The 27,331-nt window shown below is 43.0% G+C and overlaps 1 long non-coding RNA gene across 1 annotated transcript; it reads right to left on the minus strand.

Annotated features, from left to right (window-relative positions):
- Positions 1 to 1,295: 1,295 nt before the first annotated feature.
- On the minus strand, positions 1,296 to 27,025 carry LOC139656168 (uncharacterized). The gene is made up of 3 exons (XR_011696088.1): positions 26,888 to 27,025; positions 11,316 to 11,455; positions 1,296 to 1,472 (listed from the first exon to the last, which is right to left on the minus strand). It is a non-coding gene; the product is annotated as an uncharacterized lncRNA (long non-coding RNA).
- Between the last annotated feature and the right edge of the window lie 306 nt (positions 27,026 to 27,331).

A 27,331-nucleotide genomic window follows, 5' to 3' on the forward strand; every position in this document is an offset into this window, starting at 1 on the left:
TGCACTGGATCTTTAAGTACAGCTGAACGACCCTCGTTTACGTGAGAGTCGGGGAGTAGAGTCAGCTTCCCCGCCTTTTTTTTTCATTTGTGGAATAGAGTTTACCCACTTTTCCAGTCAATCTGTATGACTTAAATTCATAGTTTATATCACAGCAAGTATTTCAAACTGATGTAAGACAAGAGGATATGAGGATGGGTTCCTTTAAGTGGAAAGAAATGTGGGAAAATGATAATACCAGTCAAAAGTTTGGACACACGTGTTTGAATGTACTGTTTTTCATTCTCTTGAAGCCATTTTGATCTAAAGGCTTCTGCTTAAATGCTTGAAATTTGTTTCTTAGACAAATATAAAAAGTTGATCTTATGTATGAATTTCTTTCCAAAGCCTTTGCCTTTCCATCAAGGCAAAGGGCGTCTACTTTAAAGAATCTAAAATATAAGATAGTTTTGATTTGTTAAACACTTTTTTTGGTCACTGCATAATTCCATTTGTGTTATTTCATAGTTTTTATGTCTTTACTATTATTCTAGAATATTCTAGTACAAATTTCTGACTGGTAGTGTAGATCAGTGGTTGTTTGCCTTATAATGATCGCCAACTGGAGGTCGTAGTCTACCCACGTTTTTACGTATTTTTACTACTGCTTGTGGGATATGTTACGTTTTCTGCAGATTATCAATAAAAGCAATAACAACAACAGAAGTAACAGGAAGTAGGGAAGATGAATGCCCGTCGCCTGGTGGTCCACGCCAGAGGGAGGGTGGATCGTGGTCGTTGAAAATATAATGGCACCATAATGCTGATCATTTCCCCCCCCCAAAAAAACAAAAAAAGTACATTTCCTACCAGAATACTTTAATCTACCTCTATATACCCACCCCCTCCCTCCCCCCCAAGAGCACGAAAGCCGCTACAAAACACTGTAGGCACTGTGACCATGATACACTTTCACTACAAAAACTGAGCGGGAATAGGAAAAAAGGTTCCCCATTATCTCATCATCATGTGTAGGAGATAAGAGAGAGTAGTCCAGGCTAGTCCGTGTGCAGCTTGTGGAGAGTCTCTCTGTCTCTCGGTGAGGTAAGAGGTACTGTATGATAGGGTCCGTCGATAGGCAGCCGTGGGCGAATCATCTCTCTCCGTTACTCAGCCATGGCAACGCACATAAACATTTACAATCTCTTCTTCTTCTTCTTCCAGTGAGCGCTGCGGTGTAAACGCAATCCGCCCGACTCGCCGCTTCTTATCTCTTGAGGCTTTTTGAAAGGTCCGTTAACGTCCTCGTCCTCAGCCTCGTCAGAGATGAGGATGAGGTCAAAGGCCCCCCCCCCCCCCTCCGAGGTCAGAGGTCGCCGCTCTGGGGCTCGGGTCTGGCTTCCTGGTTGCGGCTGCGGCCCAGCCGGGGGAAGCGGGACGAGGTTTTGGCCCGGGCCGTCTTGGCTCCGCCCTCGTTGGCCTGCGGTGTGTCTCTGGAGGAGAGAGAGAGAGAGAGAGAGAGAGGAAACACAGTTGAGGAAAGTGACACATGGACTTTAAAGAAGGTCTGGAGAAGCAAAGCAGACTGTAGCCTAGTTGTAAATCCTCCTTCATAAAATGTAGATCAAGAAAGCTAAACATGGCAAACAAACCAAAGCCTGATCACATAAAGTACAAACCAAGAGAGATTTATGTGCCTCAAAACCACAGATTTTGAGAGGTTAAAGGGAAAATACACAAGATTTTAGTTTTTTATTTATTTTATTTTGTTTTCATTGTTGTTGCTAAGGCTCACTGCTGTGGTGTTTCTGTGCTGCATTTCCCAGAGATCACCTGTCAATCAAAAAGAGTGGATTGGATTGGATTTTCTATTGATGATTGATTGATTGTTTGAGTTTCTATAGGTGGCGCTCTTTTCTTTGTCTGCTCAGCTGCTCATGCCCACGACCCAGTTCTTTTTTTTCCATTTATTGAAATTAGGATTGCAAAGTCAGTGTCTTTCAAATCACTTCTCAAGACACTTTTACAGACCGGCCTTTATGCAATCGTTTTTTCTTGTTTTGAATCTTTTGTTGTTGTCCCTTTGTTTTCTATTAGTGTCTGCCTTTCATGCTTTGTTTCTCTTGTTCTCTGTAAAGCACTCTGTAAACTCTCTTTTTTAGAGAAGTGCTGTATAAATTGTCACTGTGTTGCACTGCTGGAGCAAAGCAACACTTTCAGCACCATGGACAGCGTCCTTCATCACAGCGTAGGACACTGGGGAAAGCACAAGAGCAGAGAGAGAGATAGGCAACTGTGTTTTAATTCCAACCAAACACTACAGCAGGTGATTTCACTGATTAGCACAACTTCAATGACATAAGAGGAGCTAATCAGTAAAAAGAGTTTGGTTGGAATGAGAAGCTGCAGAGTCTCGGCCCTCCGTGGCACATGGTTGCCTATCCATGTACTAGAGGGCAAATATCACCCCAATTATCTGCTTTGCGCCTAGTACAGCAGCCACAAGTGAGCTGCATTGTCCTGACGGCTACTGACCTAGTTGTGAGCAGTTTTAGGCAGAAGAAGACCAGAAGAGAGGCAGAGGCTGCTGGGACTCTGAGCAGGGAGTTAGCCAGCTGGTTACAGACAGCGTACAGCGGACTGTACCACCGCAGAACGAGGAGAATTGCTGGATGCTGGATCTCCTTGGACTCTACCAGTATAACCTGGATCTTGCCTGTCTCCCCAGAGAAGCCTGCAGCTGGTCTGGCACAGTCTCCAGACCCCCGGGGCCAGAGCGCCGTCCTGAAACTCTGCCTCAAACCTGCCCACCCTCCATCTCACCCTCTGTCTCACCCCCCCCCCCCCCCCCCCCCCCCCCCCCCCCTCTTCTTCTCTCTCTCTAGTCGTCCTCCACAGGAGAGCGGGAGGAACCTCAGTTTCACTTCTACCCCTCCACCCCTCTTTCCTGCACTTTTAAACAAACTGACTCTTATTTTGGGCTCACACGCTGACTCTGGCTCTCATTATTTCATCTGTTGTGCTGGATTCACCTCCTGCCAGGCCAGGCCCAGACAAAATAAAATGTATTATTGTTATTACTATTATAAAGTTTATTATTATTCCAAACAAACTGCTGATGCTGCTGCTGGAAACGCATCACTTACTGTGCGCCAGAGGATTTTTTACATGAAAGACCTACCAGATACCGGGTGTTTAGAACAGCAAATGTAAAAGCTTTCATGAACTTGGTATAGGTTGAATCACAATTATTCTATATTAATCGATGAAAAACAGTAGCAAAATGGAAATTTATTTGTATGAAAATATCACAGGTTATTACTTTAAAACGTAAAGTTGTCCTTTGCAGTCCAGTTACTGATATATCTTTGTCCCTGCGGCACCTGGATGATCAGCTGCACAAATACACAATTTTTTTAAATCAAGATCCAAAAAGCTTCATTATCCCCGTGCCGTCGCCAAAAGCAGCAATCATTTGTGACAGACTGAATGAAATTACAGTCATTTCTGATCTCATGATGATGTTGAAGCTTCCCATCGCTCAGGAGGAAATAATCTTGGCCCACCTAATGACATCACTGCCCTAGTTAGCGCGCCTGCCTCCTTCAGGACACGTGAACTCCTGATCCCCGAGTGTTTGTCTGATGAACACGCTGGATGAATGAGAGCCGCTTGTCAAAGGAAGGAAATGAAAAGCGGGGAGATTGAATGCCTGGAGTTGAGCCCTTTCTAGTTGTCTGATGCTCTGTGTGTTGCGCTGCTCTCTTTCTGGACGACCAGATTAGTGGGGAGAAACATTTTACGCCCCCCCCCAACTCCCCCCTCAGACAATGACCTCTAAACTGCCGCATGCGATAAAGCAGTGATTCTCTTTGAAATAGGAGCAGCGAGTTAGATTCGTCCACGCTTCTTTGAAAACAGGATTTTTTTTTTTTTTTTAGTGAATAGTAAAAACAGTGAGCGGTCAGAGGGCATTTCCCTGCTGATGTCCAAAGTCAAAGCAAACCGAGCGGGGCAGAACAGCGATGTGCCCGGCCTCATTAACGATGCACCCCAGTTGCTGGAGCTGTGATTAAGGTTATCTGGGACATCTGGGTGGTCCTGTGTTGGGAGTTTGATTCCCACTCGGACAACTCCAAAAATAAATGCACTCATGGAGAGGCGCTTTGGTTTAAAGTGTCACCAAATGCCATATGTTATGTGAAGCAGTGGGGGGGGGCTCTGCAGTGTGGAAACGGCCACAGACAGTGGCAGCCAGGCTCTGCAGCAGCATGAGCCGGGATTCAAACTTATGTATTCATAATGTAATGTACGGCGCTGCAAAGTGTCGGTGTCATAGCAACAAGATCAAACAGCTTTGGGGATGGTGTGACCACCCAATCAGACGATGGCCCGGACTTTGTTAATATCTTGAACCTTATTCCCTTTCCTCTAGCAGAAACTGTATGTTTAGCAATGGCTTGAGTGCCAACTCCCAGCTTATTCCCCTATCTCTGTTGCGCCAGGCAAGTTCAATCAAGTGCAGTCACACGAATTGAATTTGACCAGGGTCGGCAAAACAGTGATCCGATGGGGACTTAAATCAGCAAAAATGGTACTAAATTGGGGACAGCACGCAGAGAGGAAACTGCAAACGATCTCATTTATTCATATCAAACTGGGTAAAGTAGCTAGATGTGCTAAATTAATTAGGCATATAGATTTTTTTTCTGGCTCTCAGTGTGTGCTTGTCCCCTGTTTGGACATGATATTGACTTCTACAGGGTAACACCTTCCCAGGCAACTGTTGGAATATTAATAATTTGACTGCAGAGGAGCATAATTAGAGTAAACAGGTACACAAACACAAGTGTGCATCTAATTCAGTGTCTAACTGGGTTAACAGCAATGCAGAGTGCAATGCTGAGTATGACTAGTGAACTACACTCTCCCTTTTCTGCCCTCAGCCACCAAAACATGCACACACACATGGATCTGAAGGCATATGCAATGAGTAAAACCACCATGCATGCACACACACACACACACACACACAATCCCTTTAAAAAAAGATTCTCATTTTGAAGTCAAAGTGCCACAAACTGTTCTTGACAGAGAAACAGAGGTCTACAACACTTTTTCTCCGCTCAGAGGCGGCGGGTCAATAAGCCGAGAACTCAAGACGGTGTGTGTGTGCGTGTGTGTGTGTGCGTGTGTGTACTTTGTGTTCTGAGTAAACCGTAAATGTGTTGAGGTTGAGCTGCATACTAAGTGGTGGCACATCTAGGGAGAGGTGAGACCGCATCGCTGCTCCAGACAAGTGTGGAAAATTGCAGCATGCGAGTCCGAAGAAATGAGTGTAGAGGCACAAACAGATCTGTAAACATCAGTGTGTTGGCAGTCACACACAAGCACACACAAGCACACAAACACACACACACACACACACAAACAGTTTTAGGTTATTTAAAAAATGACCTACTACAAGTGATGTAGTGGTAAATAAAAAGGTGGGTAAACTATGACCTCCAGTCGCTGAGAAGACAAACAACAACCAAATCCTCATTTAACTTAAATCAGTTTGGTACTACTTAACTATGATATATACTCAGAATTTTACAGTGTAAAGACTTATATCAACCTCAAGAAGTGGCCAAACTGCATTCTGAAAATAAAAACGGTAGATAAACTGACTTTAGGTGGGGCTACCCTCCACTACATCCCTGTGTATTACTCTCTAGGAGCAGCAATTTGTTCCTTTTTAGATTAATTTTCCATTACACCCCCAACACTGGCGTTTGGCTTCCTCTCTTTACCACCAGAAATTCGATTAACTCAATTACCTCGTCTGTGAATGATCAGGGAAACCAAGTGGCGCTGATGTCCAATGTTCCTGTCAAACTACTGCTTGATAAAATGAAAGTAGTGGGAACCCATCCAAGGTCCAACTTTTCTGCCATTTCTCATCGAAGCTCTAATGGCAATTTGTGCCGAACACAAATTGGGGGATGAGGGGTGTGATATCTTTTTTGAATGACTCAACTTCAATCTGATATTTACAGGAGATGATGAAATAAGTAGTGGCTTATTTTTCCGCTTCGTAACTGGAATATTATTACTGAAACTCAAATAGTTTGTCTTTTTCACTACCAGTCAAAAGTTTGGACGCACCTGATTGAATAATTTTTCATTCTCTTAAAGCCATTTTGATCTAAAGGCTTATGTTTAAATGCTTGAAATGTGTGTTTTAGACAAATTGGAAGTTGATCCTGTGTATGAATTTCTTTCCAAAGCCTTCAATCTAAAATATAAGATAGTTTTGATTTGTTTTTTTGGTCGCTGCATAATTCCATTTGTGTTGTTTCACAGTTTTGACACCTTTACTATTACTCTAAAATGTGGAAAATAGTAAAAATAAAGAAAAATGTTGTGTGTCCAAACTTTTAAACTGGTAGTGTAGTTACTGGGAAAAGTAATAACAGCACTGTATTGCATTACTGACTGCCAATTACCACCCAAGACAGCACACACACACACACACACACACACACACATACCCACACACAGCGTTTTCTGCCCAGTTAGATAAGGAGTGTGGGTCACTGCAGCATCATTAAGGAGCCTTGAGATCCATCAGGCCTTTGAGGACCGAGCGCCTCAGCAGGAGCTCAGTGTTGAACCCCAATCTCTCTCTCCCTTTATCTTTCCCTCTCTCCTCTGTCTCTCTCTCTCAGACCTTTCCAGCACCACTGTCCTTTCCCTTCGTGACACTCTGACTCTCGGCTTTCTTTCCCTCCATCCTCCCCTCCCCTCCTCCCTTCATCCTTCTCTCCATGCCTCCTCGTGTCATTTTCTTTCTCTCAACTCGCTTCTAATTCTCTCGGTGCACCTCAACATCTTTCACCTCCCGTTTCAATCTCTCCATCCCTGTAGAGGCTTTGCAGTTGCGTCACGAGTCGCCTAGCAACCACGTCTGGCACCATCATGGAGGTCCAGGGGAGAAGTGTCTGTGTGAAAATAATGGCTAAATATATAACTGGGCTAGAAAAAGAGAGGTACCTGAAAAAATACTGTTGTGGTGTGGCTGCAGGTCAACTCAGTTATGTTATGAGTAAATGTGAATAGTCTGATTAAGTAGATTTGTCTCTAAATGTAGGTTACTGTGACACAGGGAAATATTGTCTTTAGTTCTAGTCTCTACTCAGTCTGAGTTGTAGCTCAGTTAACCTGAACAAACTGTTGGCTTGGGTTTGGTAGCTAGCTAACTAGCCAGCAGGCTAATTTAGCAAAGCAATCAATGTTACTGTTAACATGCAGTTACTAGCCACTGCTAACCTAAGCTTCTACTAGCATGAAGTCTGCAAATTAGATGCCTTTACAAGAAAGTGATGGTTAGCTGACCAGATGCTATGGTTAGCTAGCTAGCAAGCTGACGTCATCTAAACACAAATTTGATCAGATTTTTCAGTGGCTAAATTATTAATTCCCAGTCAGCAACAGCACAACAATTATCCATTTCTATTGAATTCTGTTGACCAAAAAAAAACCCCACTCAGATTCTACAAATCTATTCCCATTAAAGGCTTAGCTGATGAAGACTGTGATATACAGTTGGTTGGACTGCTGTTTACAAAATTCACTTATTGTAAGTGGCTTTGGATAAAAGCGTCTGCTAATTGACATGTAATGTAATGTACATTCAGAAATGTAATCAGCTGTTCTCAGCCATGGCTGTCGAAGAGCAGAAGACCTCCAATATGGCCGCCCAAGGGTGCGTTATGTCAAAAGTCCTATTCAGTTCAATGTAGTTCAGTTGGCATGTAAAATGCATTTACTTTTCCAAACCATAAATTACATCTATACCTAAATAACTGATCTAACTAAGAAGACATATATGAACAGATATTAATGCAGAGTGATTCTGCACAGCTCATAATGAAACTTTAATTTACCTTTAACTTCATCAGACACTTAGTCACTGGTAGTCCTCAGGTTTTGGCAAATAGTTATCAATTTTGCTGCTCTTATACTGCATTTTGGCATTTCATGGGCCATTTTTGGGTTTTGATCTTGCTTTTGAATTCTTGACATATTTGGACAATCTTTGGAGGGAAAAAATCTCATAAAGATGGTATTTGAGGCACGAGGTGAAGGTGAGGAAGTGTAATTCCGTTTCTGTTTGCAGAATGAACATAGCAAGTCCTCCTTGGGACGCCAGCTCTGATTTTTGGTGGCATTTCTCAACGGCCAAACTACCAGGCTTTACTCAGTTTTGGATCAGACACTGTGGTAGATAATATAATATATAATATGAGATAATATACCAATGTATGGTTTCTATTTAGGGCCAGGCTAATTTCTCACTCTCCTTCACTCCTCTCCATCTCCCTCCCTCCCTCCCCCCCGCCCCCTCATCAGGCTAATGACCAGACTAATCAGGGTTTCATCCATCACAGAGCAGTGAAGATGTTATGTTGCCAACTCAGAGGCCGGCAAGTTTGATCATGCCAACCGCCTGGGCAGTGATGGAGTCAAGAAAAGACAGTAACATCATGTTAAGTCATCTAACATCGTGACAGCATGGCTGACATCAGAGGAGAGAGCAAAATCCCTCCAGTGGGGCTGTAACATGAATCTCTATAACTCTCCTTTTCATCCTTTTCACACACATGACCCAGGGATATTATGGTATGCTGATCTAGGTTCAGCAGTTACAATACAGTTCACATGGAGCCTTGTACATGTGACTGTCACTACCATTCGCATGTACAAGACCGGGACAGACCTGCATATGCAAGCGGACTTCCTTAACCATCACTTCTCTAATGGCTGTCACCTTATGATGTCATCAAAAGCAGACATGTTTACAGTCTGTGTTTTGCTACTGTAGCTTCTCTGTCGTCAGTGCTGCAACGTCTTCAACTTTGTAAACACCAAGCTTTTCTAGGACACTTTTTACGTCACACTCGAAAACAAGCCGAGGAGGCGTGGCCTAATGACACGGGTTAAACACTGAACTTAGACACAGAACGGAGCAGAGTTTGGCCCGGCTCTCAACCCTAGTTTTTGAGTTGTTTTGCTTTGTTCCTGGGCCACTATTCCAATATAAAAGGTAAAATTGATATACTGTAAAAGTCCACACAAGCAGGCACTTGCGTGGGACAAACATGTAAATGCACATGCACTCTCTGTAACTGTCTCTCTCCCACACACTCAGAAACACACACACATACAGTGACCATGTATGTATAGTTGCATGGCATGGATTAATCTCTGGAAAACCAGGGTTCCTGCAGTATGGCAAGAACAGCAGAGAGGACTTTCATGAAGTCTCAGCTCGACTTTGTTGACTTGACACTGTAATATTTCGTGCCATTCAAATATTTCAGTCTCAGTTCTAAATATGCCACTGGCACATGCTGATGTGCTGAGAGCGAAGATATGAGGGATAGAGATATGATTATGAAGCGTCTCATGGCAGACTCAATAATGAGCTGTCTGTGCTTTGTTTAGCCAAGAGTTATATAAGCCTGGCCTCTGATCCAGCTCGGCTGCTATTGGACTACTGCCTTTTGAGCACTTATACCTCTTATTTTTGCTCATGTACAACATAGTATGTTGTTTGTGTAGCTTTTGTTTGTACTGAAGCTGCTTGCTTGGCTAGGTGAGCCTTGAAAAAGAGATTCTTTATCTCAATGGAACAACTTGATTAAATAAAGGTTGAATGAAATAAAGTCGAAGCGCTTCCATGAGCTAAAGAATTGATTCCTGTCTAGTTTTTAAATGTTGTTTTTCAGCTCAGAAAAGTTCCAAAATTGACAGTCTGGGAATACAATTGCATGTACCATCATCTATAGTTCAGTGGTTCTCAATGTGGGGTCCGGGGACCACCAGGGGTCCTTAAGGGGCTTCTAGGGGGTCCCCAGCAAATTGATGAATTGTTAAACTTCACCATTATCTCATTTACAGAGAAGTTAACACAATTAGAGAATGTAGAAGAATGACTGTTTTGATCATAGTTTCTCTGTTATCTCTCCACCTACAATACAGATAGTCATGGGATTCTGGACAAAATCATATCTGACAATAAAAATATTCTCAGATTTGGGTCAGAGAGACAAAATTAGGGGTCCTTGATATGAAAAAGGTTGAGAATCACTGATCTAGTTGTAAAATACATTCTGGTTTATTCCTGTAAAGCCACCTGTTTGTTCAATTCCCTGATATTCCATGACTTCCCAGATAATTTATCGAATTCCCCTACTTTCCCTGTCTGGAATACACCTCCCAAAATTCCATGATATTCCAGAAATTCCCTTTGAATCCAAAATTAAACGAGGCAACAGAGTGACGCGTCTGTGTCTGTGTCTGTGTCTTAGCTGTTGCTGCTTCAGCCTGACGACCAGGAGAGGAAGTGACATCCTCGTGGGGAGATGTGATAGGTCACGCTCGCTGACTCATCACAGGAAGGGGAATCTGGTGTGAACGTCAACAGGACATGACTGGAACATGTAAACATTCAGCAGTAGCCTGGTAGGTAGGTGGGCAGCCAGAGCAGCATGCACTTTCACACCAGCGAGTCTGAGTGTGTGTGAGTGAGAACATATATGTGTGAATATGCATATGTGTGTGGGAACGCAGGGGAACAGAGAGAGGGGGATTTAATTTATTTTGTTTACATGGGATTTGTCACATATTCACATCTATTCTCCACTCGTACAGCAACAGCCATAGCAGCCAATTCCTTCTTGTTGTAGATTGAACTGAAAATGTGTATGCAAAACGAATCGCTCAAGCTGCCAGGCTGTTTTAAGCGAGTTTAATGGCTGACAAAGGGAACAAAATTTGAATTTCTGGAACAATTCCTCTCAGATTTGGAAAGAGCATTCAATAAATAGTCGGATTTCTATAATGGCCACATCAGGAAATTACGCGGCTTTTCCAAGACTTTACAAAACCAAGTCAAAGTGCTTCCATGACCTAAAAACTTCTACCCTCCTAGTTTATTGATTTTGATTTTAAGGGGTGAACAGTCTGGTTTCCACTACATCTGGGCTTGTTGTAAAGGAAAAACAGCTGAAAACCACCATCTAACACAATGAATTTATGAAATAGGTTGTAAAATACTTGCTGGTATATTCCTTTAAAGTGACTCATTTGTAAAGCTCCCTGATATTCCCCGACTTCCCCAGAGAATTTATCACATTCCCTGTCTGGATTACACCTCTCAAAATCCCATCATACTCCAGGAATTCCACGGACCAGCGGGAACCGTACATATAGACACATCATTTCCTGAATCTCTCTCTCTCTCTCACACACATATATAAAAGTCCGGACCCCGTGTGTTCACTTACAGACAGAAAGGCAGCAGAGACAGCAGCGTCTCTTTGGTGGGTCGGGCCGCGAAGTCCGGCAGCGTCTGGATCAGTTTGTTCATCACCATGCGAAGGTAACCCTGCAGCTGCTTCCTCCTCTCCTCCACAAACTTGGCATCCTGCAGACAGACAGAGAGAGAGAGAGAGAAATAGAGAGAGGGAATAGAGGGAGAGACAAAGAAAGAGGGGGAAGGACAGAGAAAAATGAGTTAATTGTAGAGAAAACGGTGCCCGGAAAAGTTGTGATTAAAGCTCTAATATGCCACTTTTTGAGCTAAAACTAACAAAAAATAAATATATATTGTACACTATGAGTCTGTGTCTGTCTGTGTCTCTGTTTGTTCATGCCTAAATCCCCCCCATTGGCCTGAAATTGGCTTTTCCATGATGTTCGGGACGTTTTGGTGAGAAATCACAGTAACAACAACAATGGCAGAAAGCATTAAACAGCAAAGTTAAATGTGCAGCAGACAAGACCGGTTCAAAAACACAGTGAACATCAACATGGCCTTTTTTTATTTTAATTTATTTTTTATTTATTGCAGACTGCAACTGTCACCGTCTGCTTCTTCTTCGCCTGCGGTGGCTTCACAGATGCCGGTTACCTCAGCCCGGGGCTAGATGCCGCTTCAAAGCAGACAGCTCGTCAAGATGAGTGACACATATCGGGGTGTGAACTCGCCCGGCTCAGGGGAGGAGGGCGGGACTGGAAAACACTTTGCTGCCTCAAGGCAAGAAGTTGCATACTGTACCTTAAAGGCCTCTGCCTCTGGAACGATTATGTCTCCCTGCTGGGCCGGGATCAGATCCCGCCAGAAATTGCTCGCCTACGTCTCCCCTGCTACGTGTCACTCGCAGCTTTCCTACCGTCTGTATAAACAAAAATACTGAAGGGAGTGTGGACTTCTTTATCTGTATAGAGACGACAGTAAAGGAGCAATATTCCACTTAGTTTTAACATGGGGGTTATTTGGCTCTTGACTACCATGAAAACCAGAATATAAACTAATCACCGAGATCGGATGCAGCTAGACCAGTTTGTAGCGTTCAAATTTTTACTTCCCATTCATTTGAATGAGGCCACGAAAACAGACTGAAAACTGACATTTAACAGGTTGATGAACAGATTCAATAACAGATCCCGCTTTTAAGACAACAAAGCAGTGATAGGTCTGTTGTCACTTTGCATTTCTATTCTTGGTTTATACGAAAATTAGTATTTAAAAATAAAAGTAGATCCAGTCTCCCAGACAGGAACTATCTCTCCTAAATGGTATCCCTCTGCTATGTTCTCTTCTATCAATAAAAATGCTACTAGTCCATACCCGGGGAATGCAAAAATGTGCATAAACAGTGTAAATTTGGGAAAATTGAAAAATCAGCTTTGTCAGTCCCTGCCTATGCCAATGCTCAATGCCCATGTGCAGTTTCAGATTGATTGGCCAACCCATTCAGGAGCAAAATGGATGCAGACAGACAGAGTTTTCCTCATTTTATAGTAGGATTTCAGTGAAATTATGTTCTAAAACTTTTTAAATGTCAGTTTTCAGGCTATTTTCGTGGCCTCATTCAAATGAATGGGAAGTAAAAATCTGAATGCTACAAACTCGTGGTGAGTAGTTTATATTCTGGTTTTCATGGCAGTCAAGTGCCACATAACCACCATGTTAAAAAAAAACCTGCAATATTACTAAGGAAAGAATCACTTCCCACAGCTGAATGTGTTGCCAGTTGAAACTGGCAAAATCCTCTACTGTGCAAATAGTCCAGACAAACAAGAGATGGTCCACATTAAAAAAACACAGCCTTGAATCTTAAGATACACTCAATATTTGTCTTTATTTTGTCATTCATTTTTCGATGCTGGAGAAAAATAATGCACAGACGTTTCCTGAGGCGGAGGCACGCAGCCACATGACCGGAGCTAGCATGGCTAATCGCTGTCCAGCAAGGCTCAGAACAAAGCCTGGGCAATGCTCCGTTTAATTCTCTGGAGCATGGGACTGGAACAAACTGCAGCCATGTTGGAGTCCAACTTTCTCCTGTTTGCAAAACTACTGATCCTCTTTTGATCTAAAATCCCAAGAGGGATTCTTTGGACAAAAATGAAGTTTTGCTCTCTTTTCAGCTGCGGCAAGTTACAAGCTTGTGAACTTTATGCTACAATATACTAATTTGGTTGTACTGTATAATATTGAAGAACTGCTTGGAGTACAAATGCTGAAGGGAAAAATAGAGGGAAAGGATGGGACACATAAAAAAGTCAACACTGCGGCAAACACCAATCAACAATTAAATCTCTGATAACACAAGCTTGATGTAGGGGCACATGCGCAATCAACGACTTCAACGAAATTACCCCGCTTTATAAATCGTTAACATCAGAGGCCCATGGGGATTGTTCAGTTTTGTTTTCAATAAGCTACCTGCTGTTTCCCCATGAGCGGTGACATTCACAGCTGCACTGCCAGCAATGTTTTTGAAATGAATAAGTTCAAGTTCAAGACTCCACTGTCTCTAATGTGAAAATTGGCTTGCAGCAAGGCAGATAATGCAATTCATAATCACAATAAATAAAGAGGTAAAGTACAGAAACATGCATAGCACATTGGGGGGGTGAAACAGAGAATGTATCTGTTACAGTTTAGCTTCTTTATGGCACATGGGAAAAATTAGACCTTCAATCGGTTTGATTTTGTCTGTGGTTGTTTGAACCTATGAACTGAAGTAAGTGGCTCAATTTCTCCTCACAAGGTAGAACTAGAGCACTGGGCTTCATGCAGGCAGGATCTATCTTTTATACAGACATCAGGGCAGGTGGTGTGAAAGAGTAGCAAACAAGATCATGTACACCCAGAACATGACTTTGTTTGCTACTTTTGCAATACTGCTGAGTTTGTTTTGGTTTGTCACACCCAGGTTTCCAAACCAAGCTACTGAAGAGAATGTGATGATTTAATAAAATATGTGTAGAACCAGTGGCGGAAGAAGTACTGAGATCTTTTACTTCAGTAAAAGTAGCAATACAACAATGTAAAGATACTCCATTACAAGTAAAAGTCCTGCATTCAAAATCTTACTTAAGTAAAAGTACATAAGTATTGGCAGCAGTACTTAGACTATCAAAGTAAACATACTCATTATGCAAACTGTCCCCATTTAGAGAGTTATATTTTTCATAAATTATTGGAATATTAATACTGATTTATTGACATACATGTACATGTAAGCAGCATTTTAAAGTTGTCAACGTGAAGCTAATCTTAACAATTTAGCTATACTTTTGGGTAGTCTAATCTATAACAATGCTATTTTATAGTTATTTTATAAAGATGATCAAATGTTTTAAATATAAAATATTGATCTGACAAGTAACTAGTAACTATAGCTGTGAAATAAATGTAATGGAGTAAAAAGTACAATATTCCCCTCTAAAATTTAGTGGAGTATAAGTACAAAGTAGCATAAAATGGAAATACTCAAGTAAAGTACAAGTACCTCAAGTACAGTACTTGAGTAAATGTACTTAGTTACTTTCCACCACTGTGTAGAACAAAGAAATCCTTAAAAAAAAAATCATCTTTCTTAACAAATACGATCTCTTTTGATCCTTCTCGGGTCAACTTGACAGGGATGAGAGGATGCTCCCTTTTGTGAAGTTGCATCATGATTTAAAAAAAAGAAGAAAGAGGGATAAAGGGGACGGGTCGCACGGAAACCAAAAAGTTAGAGAATGCAGCGTGGTGGAAAGGCCGAAAAGAGCATAATGCACAAGGTGGGAGTGGATGAGAGGTGCACTATTTCCCTAAGTAGTGGATAAGTATGTAAGTTTCTGCGAGTAGGAGTGGATAACTGTGCGGCGTGCAGAGCAGGATGGAAGGGCTAGGAGTGGGTAAATCTGATGTGTCAGATTAGGCTGTGCGTGCCAGTGCCGGTTTCATGCTATGTCAACACAATAAGGGACACCCTGACTGCTTTCATGGATGTCAGGGCAGTAATAACACTAATGGACATCATGACAGATTCATCCTCTTGTGGAGACAGAGAGGAGGGCTGAAGAGGCCGGGTGCTGTCTCCCGCTCGCAGAGAGGAGAGAGAGAGAGAGAGGGGGCAGAACAGAAGCTGCTGTGGCATACTGATGCAGGTGCAAGGCTGATTCTGTCTTCTCTCCGTCTGCCGGGCTGCATCTATCCATCTACCTACATATATCTATCTAACCATCCGTCTTTCTTCCCCCTCCCTTCTACCCTTCCTCTCCTTTTGACGATAACACCGACATACTGATATCAAAACGCATGACGGCAAGTGAACGAAAGGGACGGACACAAGAGGAGACGTGGAGTCTAAACAAGTCTGTTATTATTTATCATGTGTCAGGCAGGAGAACATACAAGCACAGCAGGTGGGTGAGGCCTCCTTTGAATGTCTTCTGGTCTTTGTGGTTGTTTTTTTGCATTCTGCTCATGGGCGGAGCTTACTGCAATCTAAATGCGGCTTACAAATTGACTTATATGCACTAGTTTTTTAATGGATTTGTAAGGTAATAAATGAGCTTTTTTTAAAATTCAACTCTCTCTCTCTCTCTCTCTCCAGGTCGCTCTCCCTGTCGCTTTCTCTTAGTATCTCTCTGCCTCTATATCTTCCTTTTTCTCCTTCCTTTTTTCTTTTTTTCTCTCTCAATTCAATTATCATAACAGGACAGAAACCTTCACTATGTTGCCAAAGCAATATCACCTCAATTCAGGTATCACTATCAGCATTAACAGATGAGTTGTATTAAACACAGATCAGTAAATCCCAGTAGTATCAGCAGTAAGGCTGCAACAAACAATTATTTTCATTATTGATTTATCTATTGATTATTTTTTCGATTCATCGATTAATCATTTAGTCTATAAAATGTCAAAAAATCACAATGGACATCAAAAGTTATGACTTAAAATTACTTACTTAGTCTGACCAGCATAATGACATGAAACAGAGAAAAGCAAGCACATCTTAGCATTTTTGAAGCTTTAACCAGCAAATGTTTGGTATTTTTACATGAAAAATGACTAAAACAGAAATTATTCAAAACTATACTCTATTAACTTTCTGCCGACTAATCAGTTAATCGACGAATCTTTTCAGCACTAATCAGCAGTAATGTCTTCTGGCCTATTTCTGTCTTCTACAGGAGCCAGGTTGTATGTCACACACACACACATGACTGGTATTAAGGAAGACATGGAGGACACACAGAAGTTAATGGACTCTGTTTGTTGCGTCCAAAGCTGTTACACCTGCGTTGTCGTCTTCAACCTCGGGACGCATTAGGGATGTTGTTGTAGGAAACGTCATGGAGTCGGACTGCAAGATAAGACGCATGTTTCTACCTCGGCATGTTTACCTGCGGCGTACGATTGATATGAGACCATGTGAAGGAGAAAAGGGACACAGTGAAGTGGCAGAGAAGGAGATGGGATATATATACACACTCACTAACACACACACACACACTCGCCACAGCCATGTCATTTCACAGAGGACAGATAAGGAGACTGGAGCTGTCAATGGAAGAGAAGCGTCGAGTCGGTACATATGTGCCCGGGTCTCCACAACTGTGCAGTGAATTTGCAGCCATCCAACTCTGGGGAAAACAGCTCCAAATAGCCCCTCTGAAAAACCAATGTTGCCTGGCAACAAAAAACAGTTCCTGAAGTAAAGAGTAACTACACCCTACGGTAACAACCACTTTTTTTTTTCGACAGGAAATCGATGCACTTGACCATGCTGGAGCGAAAGACTTAAATCCTGTGTGTAATTCTGGAATTACTGTTGTGTACACAGTAATATATATTCTTTTTGTGTTGTTTTTGCTTTATTCCACAGTCTACAGTAGAGAGAGAGACAGAAGGCATGAAATTGATAGAGGCATCTCTTCAATGTGCAGTGGAAAAACAATTCAGTAATGACCGCTTAGCACCACAGATGAAAACGAGCATCTCGCAGATTACCACTTTACGCAGGCACATCAACCTGAGCAGTGATTTGAACCTGCGCTACACTTGAGCTAAATGAGAGCGGACAGCAATGGAACACGCTGGCAACAAAACAAGGTCAACACTTTCCACCTAGTCAGCCCACACCGGACCACAGCCGGCTGCCAGGGGCTCGAACAGCCTGTTCTCTTAATGCTATGTTTAAACACACACAAACCGCCAGGCCGCACCATGCATAAAACATCACAGGCAATTCAGGAATGCTCCTACAAGACCTCCACAATGTCTCCTTGTCATAATTAAAAGCGCGAAACATGCATATTGCATAATATGTGAACACAACATGCTAAGACTAGTTAATTATTCACTTTGTAGTTCCTGATTAATTAATCAGGGCAGCCTTGGCTCTCCTTCCTCCTCTCTTGGTAGGTAAAGAGGGGCAGACCGCCTCTGCCAAGGGCAAATGCTAGTTGTGTAAGTGCCATTTTTCTGCTAGTATTTCCTTAGGGACTCTTACATAATGTAATTGTAATCAGAATGATTGGAAGCTTCAGTGTATAACGATGTTTGCTGTTGTTTCAGTTGTGCGGGTCTCTTGTGTCGGGCTACTGAACATGGAGAGAAACGAAGATAGCTCGCGACTACATGTTGATTGGGAGCGTCGCCACTGTGGAACAAACATTATTCACCTCACAACTCTGCTCTGTCTTTTAAACTCTCTAACTCTCTTTCTCTCTCATCAGTATGTCTCCATTTGCAGCCTGGCAAGGAAAAAAAAAAAAAAAAAAAAAAAAGCGGCACCGAAAATGAAGCAATTTTTATCAAAGTCGGAGGAGGAGGGTGAGTGACTCGAGTGAGCGGGAGGGGAGACGGTGAGACGAATGAGCAAACGAGAGAAAATGATATTGAGGGAGGGGAGAGGGAAGAATGGAAAACGCCTTTGGGACAAAAGCCATAAAATGTGGATGAGGGGCGGCCGGCGAGAGACCTGACAGCCGGACTCTGGGGTCTGACAGCGACGAGGCTTTGATGTCATCATTCTGCCCCTCCTCTGCCTCGCCGCTGCCGTCAGGAAGGATTTGACAGCCGCGACTCGGGAACATTTAGCCTGTTTGCCTGGCCAGGCCCCTGACAAATCAGCTGGTTAGGAGCTGTCACAGGGAGGGGGGGGTTGGGGGGGGGGGTTGGGGGGGAGTGTGTTTGGGTCTTGCATCTGCATCTGTGTGTGTGCGTGTGTTGTGTCATCGTCCGAGTTGCTAGGTTACCCAGCTGGACAAGCTCGCCTAAAGGACTGAGACACCGAGAGGGAAACAGTCTCATTAGCTCATTAACAACACTAGAGACAGACAGATGCACAAATGAGTCAAAAAGGCAAAGTGTTGATGGAGACGAGGCCAGACTACCACCGCTGAGGCTCGACTTTCTGTCAGAGCAATCAATTCAACGTCTGAAGTGAAACTGCACTTTACACTGTTCCCCTTCACGCATTTGTCTTCCATCTATCCTGCATTAATCCTGCAGAGAAATGAGTATATTGCAGTAAGAAACTCTAATATCTCTCAGCTGAATAGTCACCAGATCATTCTATGCAAATTCCCACGGCAGAGAAGAGAGGGAAACTTGATTTTTTTACACACGATTCCTCTTGGGGATGCAGCCAGAGAGCAGCAGTAGATCAGCAAGCCTGCAATAAACAGTGGGATTTCTACATTATACGTCTGTACATTGTAATGATGAAGCTTCTCTTCTCCATAATTCCCTTACAGAAGAAGATATTGTATCATTTTTATGGCAAAGGAGGTTCAGCTTTCAAACACCTCCATTTTCTTCATTATTCAAGCCGAGATTGAGTTGACATCCATCCTGAAGTCCGTCTATCTCTCTGACCTCGCAGCAGCACAGGCGCGATGTTATTAACCTGATACTGAGAAACTGAGAGGGAAGCACCGCGATCCACAGCTGTCACTGACATGACACATTAGGGCACGGCCTAATGGGGCAAGGCGGACCAGGGGGAAATCAAGCAGAGACAGTTTCATGAAAAAATACAAATCTGTTGCATTCGGCTGCAGCCAGACAAACACCACTGGCTATCAGGTGTCAATGTAAACACAAATAGCAGCAGGCTAAACATTGAGTTGAAACAAATAGTTTAGTCTGAACTTAATCTGCAACCACTAGCAAGAGGTTTTCCAACATCTTCAGCCACGTTTCAAATGTCACTGCAGCTTCATGTGGACACTGTACGAAAGTAGCAGCCATAGCCATCTCATCAGCAGTTTGTTGTATTTTTTTTAGCTGTTACTAACTGAAATAGTGAAGCATGAGGAAGAGGACAACCAGAATATCTTCTTTACTCTAGGCACACATCAACTCCAACTCTCCATACTGCATCACTTCAGATATTTTGTATTTACAAAGTTGTACAGCCACAGTTCTATCATGCCTTATCGGCACGGTAAAGTATTTAAATACAAGACACGACACAAACTTTCTTCTGAAATACATTTACTCTAACTACAATATAAAAGGTTGTCATTACGAAGGGGCGGTGGGTGTGATATTCTCAAAATGTCGGAAAATGACTGGAAAATGGACCAGAAATGTAGCAGTACCAAAACTACAGCTGTGACAATGCACACACTGGCACACACATCTATTCCACATTATGTCAAATTACTGTCTTGTCAAATGCAATATATGATTCATTTCTACAGTTAAGCCCACAGCCGGTTGGCACCTCCGTGATTCACCTTCCATACGACGTCCTGTGTTCCAGCAGTCAGGAGTCCTGACACCAAGGCAGGAGATTAGAAATGCTGTCTAATCACCGGGCAATAGCATGCGAGCTGCCTGATAACTCAGGCAAGCGTTAGCATAGCTAATCTCATAAGTGTGTGTGTGTGTGTGTGTGTGTGTGTGTGTGTGTAGGTAAGCTGTTATATGTGCTAGGTATGTGGGTGGAGTTTCCCATAAGTTTCCATGTCAGTTAAATCCATAGCATAGCAGATGCTCTCTGACAGCTTTAGCGACATGTCTCTCTCGGTGTTGTCAATCATTTGGTGTGTGTGTGTGTGTGTGTGTGTGTGTGTGTGTGTGCAGGGGTGTTAACAGGCATGATGAGAGTGATGAGAGAGGGTCCTTAGCGTGTAATAGAGTTAGCACTAGCATGTCAATGAGGATGAAGATGTGTGTGTGTGTGTGTGTGTGTGTGTGTGTGTGTATGTGTGTGTATGTGTGTGTATGTGTGTGTATGTGTGTGTGCGCGCGCATGTGTGTGTGTGTACATACAACTCCCTTGCTACCTGATCTCCAGTGACAGCTCATGCGTTTCATCCTTACCGGAGAAACCACAGCAGAGCAGACGAACATGGTACAGTTAAAAGGCTTTTGAAGGTCTCTCTCTCTCTCTCTCTCTCTCCCTCTCTCTCTCCCTCTCCCTCTCTCTCAACCAACTAACACACTGCTGACATTAACATTTCTCCATCATTAGCGGCACATGCTAGCGAAGAAACCCTGTGCGTGTGCGTGTGTCTCAAAGTCAGCTTTGGATTTGCAGAATTCTCTGTAGTTAAAGTGACACTTTGTAATGGATGAAAGCACGAGAGAGAGAGAGAGAGAGAGAGAGAGAGAGAGTGAGAGACAGAGGCTGAAAGAAGGAAAGTGGAGGAGACGGAGATGAGAGACGGCTGTACAGACACATGAACAGAGACACACAGGGGGAGACAGGGAGGAGACAAACAGATGCACAGAAAGAATGACGGAGAGAGAGCAACACCTTCACCAACACAGGCTCACTAGCAGCATTAAACTAAGAGTCTCTCAGGACAGTGGGACAGTGTGAGGGATCAGGTGGAGCGGAGAAGCTTTTGGCTGAGGATGGAAGAATTAATTCCTGTTACTGTAACTGTGCAGATTTTTGTGTAGGTGTATCTTTTGGAGGTCAGTGAGCATGTTTACATGGACTGCAATATTCTGATATTAACCCAGTTAAGACAACTAGAATTTATAACCTCCTCCTCTCCTCTCCTTGTCTCCTTTCCCCTCCTTCTCTCCTCTCCTCTATTCCCCTTGTCTCCTCTCCTCTCCTCCTCTCTTCTCCCCTGTCCACCTTTCCTCTCCTCTCCTCCTCTCCTCTCCTTGTCTCCTCTCTCCTCTCCTCTCCTCTCCCCTTCTGTCCTTGTCTCCTCTCCTCCTCTCCTCTCCTTGTCTCCTCTCGTCTCGTCTCTCCTCTCCTCCTCTCCTTGTCTCCTCTCCTCCCCTGTCCTTGTCTCCTCTCCTCTCCTCTCCTCCTCTCCCCTTCTGTCCTTGCCTCCTCTCCTCCATGGTGGGACACACAAACACACAAACTCTCCAATTATAGTAGTGGGATACTCTGAATAAGAAACTGTCATGTAAACAGCATTTTCTGATTACCTTAACCTGAATAAGGTCATAGTCAGAGTAAGCAATAGTCGAATTAAGACATGTGGAGTATTCCGATCTTAGTCGCATTATTGAAGTGTGTTGTAGACATGTAAACACCTTAATCGCACTGTGACGTCCTATCAGAGTTTTCGCAGCATTTTGCGACACGTACGGCAATCCGACTGCTTGGCAACGCATGCTCTAGCTTCCAGCGAGTGTTGCGCAACTTGTCTACACAAGAAAAGACGACTGCCACCGGTAAAAAGAAGTCCCAACATTTTGTCCCGACCACGGTAGAAACATGACAGAAAGGGTTTCAGGTTAAATTCTGGAGGGAAACTCGGACGTAGGACATCGGGACGTAATGTGGCCGTGCGTCTTCAGTCATTAATTGGACTCTGTTCTGTAGCATGTAAACGGGAATATGAATGGAATATTCTATAAGAAACTCATGTAAACACCTTAATAGAAATATTGTCTTATTTAGAATAAGGTCAATAGTCGGATTATTGCAGTCCATGTAAACGTAGTCAGTAACTTAACCTTTAATGATGTTTTGACTGAAGTCCTATATTTACATTTTAAACTGCATCCATTACAGAGTACAATTTTGTAGACTCTCCATAAGCATTGCATCAGAAACTGGTCAGTTGCAAATTAGATTTTCATTTGCATCAGATAATGTTAAGTTAACTAACATTAATGCCTAAATTTATCCGTGATAGTAGCTTAGTTAACGTTTACTAAAAAGCCAGCCATCCAGCTACAGTATTATAGCTTTCTGTTAGCCTGGTTGTTGCCTAGCTGTCTAGCTAGTTTGCTAACCTTGCTAGCTAATTGATTAGCTAATAGCAAAAGTTCAACATAGTCTATAAAAACTATAAAAAACACCATACTGAACCATCTGTTGTCTTGTAACAGTAATTTTTCAACTCATTAACTTTTACTTTCAGTACAGTTTAAACCTGCTGCTTTATTCTTCTACTTAAGTAGATTTTTACACCAGCAATTTTAGTTCTACTTAAATTTCAGCACTTGTGTTTGAGTTGGATGTTTTGGCCGCTGAGCTCTCCACTTCACCTGAGGAAGAACGCCTCCATCATGCCGACGCTACAAACTGTTCCTAGAGAGCCAGAAACAAACAGTGACTGGATTAAAAATAACAGGGAAACTCAGCTCGGCAGGCCGGCTGATTACAGACACAACCCTGCACACACGCACACACACACACACACACACAATACTCACACTGATACACACACACACACACACAATACACAAATTCCTTCATGCTGTAGAGACCCACTTCTGAGACAGAAAAACATGGCTGTACACACAGAGACACACAGACACAAATACACACAAACACCTCAGAGAGAAAACACACACACACACGTACACACACACACACAGACACACATGTACACACGCGCACACACACACAGCACAATCCTCTCTCTCACTGACACACACAAAATACACATGCTCTTTTATGTTGTGCAGAGCCAGTTTTCAGAGAGAATAACATGGTTTTCCACGTGCACACACACACCTTAGACACACACACACACACACACACACACACACACACAGTTCACCGTACCCAATCTGATCCTTATCAAATCTCTACCGGTGTCTTTAAGCTGTAAAGCCCTCTGCTTGCTCCCTGATTTCATTTCCTCCCGGCCCTCAGGCCCTGCAGTCTTGTGTTCGCACATCAGAGTTTCTCCAAAACTTCTGTTGCTGGAACCTCATTTTAGGAGTTTAGCTGACACTCTTATATTCAGAGTGACTTCCAGCGTGTGAGGTAGGGGCCGAGGGACACATGGCTGCTGATGGACATGCATGGGCTGCGGCGAGGTAAAACCCTGACGCCTTTAGTCCTGCCCTAAATCCTTAAACACAGAAAGATAGACTGAATGCATCTAAATCAGAACGGCTGCAAAAGGGACATGACTTGGTTAATTGGTGCTGACACATTAGCAGACAAACAGGAGTAACAAAGACAAAACATAACAGAACATTACATATAGTGCAGACAAGACACAGTTAATGAGAGAAAACTAAACATAGACACACTACAAGTCTATTATCTACTGTTTCCCATTTGTGCTATGCCGTGATGTATTGTCATTGTCAAAGTTAATGTGTATTGTAAATTGTTAACATTGATTTATATTGTTAATTTGTACCGTCTCTGTTAATGTGGATTGTGCGGCACATGTATGCATTTAATTGGATTAATTGTAACCTGTCATGGCACTGCAGATGAAAATTAGCTTAAGCTAAATCTGGTACAATACATCAAATGGCAACATCAATGTTTAATATTGTACATGGTCCCTTACAAATAAATAAATAGATGAATAAATAAATAAGTACACTGTATGTTCAAGGCCAAAGAATTGCCCCAGTGAAGCAGCGTTGGCACAGTGAATAACAGTTTATGTGCAACGTACAGTTAGGTTGATGAATCGCAAAAGACGCATAAATAACAGATGGCTACAAGACAACTGGGCTGATAAACAACCTTAATAGCTGATGAGCAGATCTGCAGAGTTCAGTCAGGCTGTTAATTCAGACTGGTGTGTGTGTGGCTCAGTGGTCTAAGGTGCACACCATGTAAATGCAATGTCCTGGGTTCAAATCCAACACAAGACCTTTGTCACATGTCATCTCTCTCGCTCTCTCTTGATCTTTCCTGTCTCTATTCACGTACATCTATCTAATAAACTGGACTTACTTAAACCTTTTACTCTTTGGGGAGCATAGGTCATTCATGAACTTTTTCCAGCTGGTTCGGCGTTGGGGGGACGTTCCTAATTCCTTCTGTGGAGTTCTGACTCCACAGACCTTCTCCAGCTGTTCCTGGGTCTTCCTGGCTTTCTTTTCCCCTGTGGGTTCCAGGTTAAGGCCTGTCTGGTCATATTGTAAGGTGGTTTCCTCAGGGTATGCCCAATCCAGCCCCATTTCCTGTGTTTGATTTGTGTTTCAATTGGTTCTTGTTTTGTGATTTGCCAGAGCTCTTCGTTGGTTATTGTGTTTGGCCAGTAGATTCCCAGGATGTGTCGTAAGCATCTGTTTATGAAGGTTTGGAGTTTATTACTTGTTGCTTTTGTGGTTCTCCATGTTTCTGCCCCGTAAAATAAAACTGATTTGACATTTGAGTTGCAGAGTATATTTTTTGTGGAGATGTGCTTTGAATTCCATATTTGTCATAGTATTAAGAAGGATGATCTTAATTGATCAATCTATCTAATAAAAGGCAAACAAAATCTAAAAAAAAAAAGACGTAGAAAATTTAAAGGGGGCTCAGAAAGTTTGGTTGGTTAAAGACGAGACGGAGGGAGAGCGTCTCCAGCTGAGGTTTCTGTTCTGTCTCCATAGTATTAGGCTGTTTAGGTTCAAACTGGCTCTCAAATGGATTATGAGGATGTGGCAATCTGGACTCCACAGTGCAACCCGACTCAAACATCATTACTTTAGATTTGGGCTTAGTGTTTTTGCAGATAAAAATAATAAAAACTTTAAAAAAAAAAAAAAGAGAGAGAACCAATACAAACTGTGCGAGTGAGGCAAAGAAACCTCAAGAGGATTATAAAAATGTCTCAACCCAAAAGAAAACAGAAAAAAAATATATATATATATAAGATGGCAAACCGAAGCACAGGTAAATTGGGTGCACAAAGCAAATGGCATGAAAATCCAACAAGGAGGAGAATAGCACTAAACAACAAAACGTAGCAATGACAATTGAAGGATATAAAAATACTAAGAGAAGAAAAGAATGAATGATGCAATTAAAGGATGAGTAAGAGAGAGGGAAAGCCAGGTAGGGGAGTAAAAGCTAAACTGGCTGGATGAGGTCTCCAGCGTCTCTATGTCTGGAAAATAAATGCAAGCGGTCCGTTTTTTTCCGTCCCGCCTGTATTTACGGTTAGACAGCTTTAGGCATTCAGTAAGATTCTCCAGCAAAGTTTTTAGTGCAAGGTCTGGATGTGTATTCGTCTTCCCAGGTGAAAGCGGCAGCCCGCAGTGTGTTCCAGCTTTGAAACGTGGCCAGAAGGTAACAAAGCCAAGGTGGGCTTTCTCGGCTGTGATGGCTGCCTTCCTGGAGACGGTGAAAACCAATGATTCACACAAACCCGCTGTCTAATGGGCTTTAGAGGGCCTTCCAGGACACAATGACACCGTCTGTCTAGGACTTTGATAGACACTTGCACTTCCACACGATCTCACACACACACACACACACACACACACACACGCACATACACGCACGTACACACTCGACCTCTCCTCACATACACAGCCCCTCCGACTCAGCATTCACTCCAGTTTTGAGCCGTGAAAGCGCAGTGTCTTTGAAGGTGGGGAGTCAGACTGCAGCTTTTGGCTGTGGCAGCATCAAATCCCACTAGCCAGAGAATCGGGGTCAGGGCCAAATTATCTCCCAAAGGTTGGAGAGAGACAGGGGAGAACAGGATGAAAAGGAAGGAGGGAGGACAGGGGAGGAGGGAAAAAAAAAAGAGTGCCAGAGAGAAGGAAGAGATGGAGAGAGAGAGAGAGAGAGAGAAAGAGACAGACAGAGAGAGAGAGAGAGAGAGAGAGAGAGATATGGGGACTCTCCTTGTTACCAGAGAGGCCATTGAGCCACTGGGACCCAGGGCAACGTTCTTCCCTGCAACTGAACAGCAAGGGTGTGTGTGTATGTGTGTGTGCGTGTGTGTGTGTGTGAGTGTGTGTCAGCGAAAGAGAAAGAGAGGGAGTGTGAGGAGTGAGAGCGACAATAGAGACAAGTCGATAGCAGGGATGGTGGTGAGTAGCCCCACCTAAACTCAGTATAAACCACCTTTTTATTTCCTGAATAGTTTACCCACCTTTTTAGGCTGATATAAATTTTTATCATACGAAATTCAGACTCTACATCACAGTCAGTGGTATCAAACGTATGTAAGTTATAGGAGGATAGTGTCTTTTAAGGGAAAAAGGATAAATGGATGGATTTTATTCTGGGGTTCGATCAATTTTTACCTGCATTTTTATTTACCGCTACATTAGTGGTCGACAGAGAGACAGAGTCAGAGAGAGAGAGAGAGAGAGAGACAGGCCAACAGCCATCCAGCCAGAGCAGCAGGCAGGTCAGGGTCACTGTCAGCTCACCTTGTTCCCTATGGCTTTCTTGGGTGGGAAGTTGAAGGCGTCCACCTGTGGGAACTGGGTCCGCAGGAGGTTGTGGAGCTCCCTGAACTCGGTGTAACGCCTGTACACGTTCCACTCGTTGTCCAGGATACGGATGTAGACCTGAGGACAGGAAGGGAACACATCATCATCATCATCAGCATCAGCAAGTCCTGATTCAGAAATCGCTAGTGTCCACAACTCAGAGTACAGTTATTACTTCATCACTGAGCATAATGGTATTTTCCCCAGAGAGTAGTTAATTCAACCAGAACTCAGTTAGTTTAACTGCTATTGTCCATTATCTAAGTAGCCTGTTAGCTTCCCATTAGCCCTCCTTTTGTTGTCTTGGTACTTTTTAGCTACATTTATACTGTGCAGGGCTGCCAACTCGCACGCATTGACTGTGAGACTCACGCAATTGAC

Source organism: Centroberyx affinis, unplaced genomic scaffold (assembly GCF_046629955.1).
Source record: "Centroberyx affinis isolate AG114_WGS23_722 - 3 ecotype Tasmania unplaced genomic scaffold, CSIRO-AGI_Caff_v1 ptg002395l_1, whole genome shotgun sequence".
NCBI classification, from domain to species: domain Eukaryota; kingdom Metazoa; phylum Chordata; class Actinopteri; order Beryciformes; family Berycidae; genus Centroberyx; species Centroberyx affinis.